Below are 4,957 nucleotides of genomic sequence, written 5' to 3'. Positions count from 1 at the left end.
TCCTACCATTTTCAAAGCTGTGTTTTCCTGATTCAGCACTCACCCAATTATCGCAACCTTTAAACTATTTTCCAGAGATTTGTGGAAAATGACTCTTTCAGCTTTTCCTGGTTGTTTAAAGATTTTGTGGGGGGAAAGGCACCCTGGAGGGTCATATGTCATCATCTTGGTTGACTGGGTTATCTTGGGTTTTGAAAGTACTTTATATAATTTAAATAGTAGTCCTTTGTCAGATACATGGTTTACAATATTTTCCCCCAGTCTGTAGCTTTTCATTCTTCTAATAGAATCTTTCAGAGAACAAAAGATTTTACTTTCAATCAAGTCCAATTTATCAATTTTTCCTATTATGGATCACATTTTTGGTCTTAAATCTAAGAAGACTTTGCCTAATCCTTGTTTCTGAAGAGTTCCTCCTATTTGTTTTCTAAAAGAATTATAATTTTACATTTTACATTTAAGTCTGTAATGTATTTTGAGTTAATTTTTTTTGAAATTTTGAAATAACTTCCAACATACAGGAAAGTTGAAGAAATAATATAGTAACAATACATAGAAAAATATGGAACACCACGAATTTTCATGTTATCCTTGCACAGGGGCCATGTAATCTCTGTATCATTCCAATTTTACTGTATATGCTGCTGAAACAAGCATTTTTGAGTTAATTCTTGTATAAGATGTGAGACTGAGGTTGAAGTTCCTTTTCTTTTTGTCTATGGAAGTTTAATTGCTCCAGCATCATTTGTTGAAAGGGCTAGCTTTCTTCCAGTGAATTGCTTTTGCACCTTTGTCAAAAAGCAGTTGGGTATATTTGTGTTGGATTATTTCTGGATTCTCTATTCTGTTCTGGGATCTCTGTTATGATCTATGTGTTTATCCCTTCTCCCACACCACAGTCTTGGTTCTGATTTTAATCAGGTAGATGGTATCCTCATTCTTTATTCTCTTTTTCAAAATTATTTTAGCCATTCTACTTTCCTGGTTTTCAGTATACATTTTAAAATAATCTTGTCCATATCTACAAAATATCTCATTGGAATTTTGATAGAAATTGCATTGAACAAGTATATCAATTTGGGGTAATTTGGCATCTTTACTGTTGTGATTCTTCCAACGCATGAGTATGGTTTGTCTCTCCATTTACATAGATCTTTGATATTTGTCTTTAATGTTGTGCGGTTTTCAGTACACAAGATATGTACATATTTTGATTTACATGTAAGTATTTAATATTTGAGCAACTGTATAAGATATGATATTCTCAATGTTACTATCCTTGCTTCCATCACTAGTATAGAAAAAATGAATTTTGTGTGTTTGTTTTGTATCTTACAATTTTGCTAAACTCATTTATTAGTTCTAGGAGTTTTTAGTATTCCTTGGGATTTTTCTACATAGACAATCATGTCATCTGCAAACAGGGAAAGTTTCATTTCTTCTTTTCTGATCTACATGCCTTTTATTTCCTTTACTTGACTTACAGCACTGATTAGAACTTCTAGCACTACAATGAATATGACTGATGATGAAAGAGGACAGCTTTGACTTGTTCCCAGTCTTCGGGAGAAAGTATTCAGCATTTTACCATTAACAATAATGTTAGCTATAGGTTGTTTATAGATATTTTATATCAAGTTGAGGAACGGCTCCAATATTTCTATTTTTCTTCATTTTATATTGTTTTGTTTTGAACTATAATTAACATATTATAAAATTCATCCATTTACAATTCAGTGGTTTTTAGTATATTTACAAGTTGTGCAACCATCACAACTGTCCAGTTCCAGAACATTTTCATCACCTCCAAAAGAAATTGTATACCCATTAGCAGTCATTCCCCATTTCCCTTTTCCCTAGACCTTGGCAACCATGAATCTACAGTCTGTCTATGGATTTTCCTATTCTGGACCTTTCATATAAACGGAATCATACAATATATGGCCTATTGCGACTGGATTCTTTCACATGCAGGTAAATGTGCCATACATTGTAAAAATTATACAGTGGTTACATTCCCAAGTAGTATCATCATCTTCTGGAAAGTGATTATACTCTGGCATTAATATTTAGAAAAAACATACCACAGCAGTATGTTTACTGTGAATCTCTTAAGTACTTAACCGTAGTGTTAATAAGTATGACATTATTTGATGAGTATGTAACATTTACATCCTTTCAAAAATATTGCCATTACTGTCTTTTATGAGTATTTTAGCTTGCTCACTTCCTTTATAAAATAATTTAAGAAAGTTTTTGAGATTATAATGAAGGTGAATTTCTTCACAAAGGAACTATTTTTGCTTCTGCAAGGAGTCTAGGAATATTGAGAGTCCAGGTACTCTGGACTCTTTATGACTAGAGGTTCCTTGAGTCACCTAGAGTATGAATTTGGGCTGCATGATTACAACTTCTAGACTTTTTTTCTCCTTGTTCTTCTCAGCACCACCAAGATATTCCTTTTAGTCTCCTGGGGAAGTGGGTGGGGAATCAAGTTAAGTTCTCTTTCACAGGGGCTGTATCTCTTTTGGGTACCAATTTAATGAGAAATGGATTTATTTATACTCCCCACTTTTGGCTGGTCTCTTGGTTCATGCCTTTTGCCCCTTTGTTTTGGGTGGCTTTTGCCACTCAAAGTTTCCACAATTGTCTCCTGGACACAATTGTTTTCGGTACTCCCTTTTTCTATGTTCTCCCCTTCTATTAGGTTTTATCTTGATAATTCTTTATCTTACAGTTCTTCAAGGCTTTTAGGTAGATGTTTTCTCATCTATTAACCAGCCACTTTTGTTTTCAGCAGTGAAGACAGGCTAGAAACAGAAAATCTCTACTCATGCTTTGGCCACTTGAGCATAGTTCTTTAATTTACTAAATCTCCTCTTGCAGAGGTCAGAAAATGCCACCAAACAACCACATTGATTTGGCGACTTTTCATTCTTATCTAACTCAACCTCACAATAGTTTCTGACACATCTGATTATTCCTTCCTTCTGGTAATGAATTTTTGGCTTCCACAGGGCCACACTTTCCTACAAAACTTCAAAAATGATCATTCTTTAGAGCTCAGATCCCTTGATCTTCTCATTTCTCCATTTCTTCTGCCAACAGTTTACCCTAAGCTACCAACATCTATCTCCTAGACTACTTCAATAGCCTCCTAATTGGAACTCTTCTGCCTGCTCTTGTCTCTATCTGCTCCATTCTCCCCACTGCAACAAGAGTGATCTCTTAAAATGAAAATTAGATCATGTCCCATTGCCTGTGTACAACCATTCAAAGTACTGCATTTGTACTTTAGGTAAATTCTAAACTATTTAACACGGTGCACAAAAGCTTATAAATTCTTTTCCCACTTCAGGCCCTTGACACTTGCTGTTGCCTCCCCCTGGAATATTGTTTCTCTGCTCTTTGGTGGTTAATGCCTAATCATACTTCAGATCTCACCTTAATTTTTTTCTTTCTCAGAGGTCTTCCTTGACCACTGAATCCAATAGCATGCTGTTCTTTCCCTTTAGAAAATATTATAATTTTTATTAAATATTCATTGTGTATTTATTTATTTAATGTCTGTTTCTTCAATTATCTGTAAATGCCAGGAATATAGAGACCCTAATCATTATCTCCCTCTCTATGCCCAGGACATGGCAAAATGTTTTATACTTTGCAGGCATTCAATAAACATATGTTAAACAATTAATTTCTCTCCCTTTAAGGAAACCTACATTAAAAGACAGTTCTAATGAGAAATTACATGTTGAACAGAGAATTAGAACCAAGGAGGATGAGTTAGATGATGGGAATATTTATAAGGATCAGGCTAAAATAAGACATAGCTGCAAATTGATCTATAATTCTTAAAGCCATATAGCCAAGATTATTTTCCTCTAATTAATATTGAATGGATAAGGCCAGCACTTGCCTCAACAACTTAATACATGACTTTTTATCATCGTTGTTTACACTTCAGTTAAAGCAAATAAGTAATCAACTACAATAGCATATGTTTGTCAAATTGCCTTGGAATTTCGTTATTTGGAACTCTGAAAGCATTCTCCCACAGAATCAACAGAATACACAGTGGTTAAGTTCCTTTGGTTAGTCCACATGTTTAATACATAATTCACTCATCCATTTGCCAAATATGAATTGACACTATTTTGTGCCAGGAGCTGTTCTAGTCCTGGGGATATAATAGTGAACAAAATAGCCAAAAATTCCTATCCTCGTGGATCTTACACCCATGTGATCAAACAGAAAAGAAAAAAATAGGTAAAATATGGTAAAAATAAGTAAAATGTTAGGTGACAATATATGCTATGGTGAAGAACAAAGCTGAATAGAGAAATAGGGAATGGGGAAAGTACAATTTTAGCCTATTATTAGTAGAAGATACGTATGTTCCTTACTGTTTCAAAAAGGATTTAAGGTAGATATTACAGAACTTAAGTATCACAAATAAAATAAAAAGCATTGTGCAAGGACTTACAAATAAGAAACTTTATAAAAACACACTTTCTTTCCCACAGTAGTAGAACAGACAGGGAACTGCTCAGGTTTTAAGTCACTGACAAAGTATCATAGCTTGGGGCAGGGTCTCCAAAAGAGTAGTGGCTAAAGGTGAAAATGGTGATGGAAATTCCAGGAAGAAGGAAATGAGGAGGCAAGAAGGAAAGCACACTTTTTGCTGATTATATGCACTCCTATGAATAGACAGCCACTCCTATTCAACTGCTGGTTAGTCAGCTTTTGTTTTTACAACTGTAACTATTTTTGACCCAGCTCTCTTTCCTAGTTGGTATATTACAGTAATATTACTTTTACTTTTCCCTTATTATTCTATCCTAAATACAAATACAAATATTTGTCTTTGTGGGATTTTCTGATAAATGTAATTGTTAAGAATATGGAAAAATGGCATCTAAAGATCCCTCCTTATTCCTACCTGTACCATTATAAT

The 4,957-nt window shown here is 34.1% G+C and overlaps 1 pseudogene; it reads right to left on the bottom strand.

The window, feature by feature from the left end:
* Positions 1-556: 556 nt before the first annotated feature.
* On the bottom strand, positions 557-657 carry LOC111759382 (U6 spliceosomal RNA; annotated as a pseudogene).
* Positions 658-4,957: the final 4,300 nt, after the last annotated feature.

The sequence above is a fragment of the Dasypus novemcinctus genome, chromosome X (assembly GCF_030445035.2).
Source record: "Dasypus novemcinctus isolate mDasNov1 chromosome X, mDasNov1.1.hap2, whole genome shotgun sequence".
NCBI classification, from domain to species: domain Eukaryota; kingdom Metazoa; phylum Chordata; class Mammalia; order Cingulata; family Dasypodidae; genus Dasypus; species Dasypus novemcinctus.
Note: the sequence above shows the minus strand (reverse complement) of the source record. Positions and strands in the feature narration are given on the sequence as shown.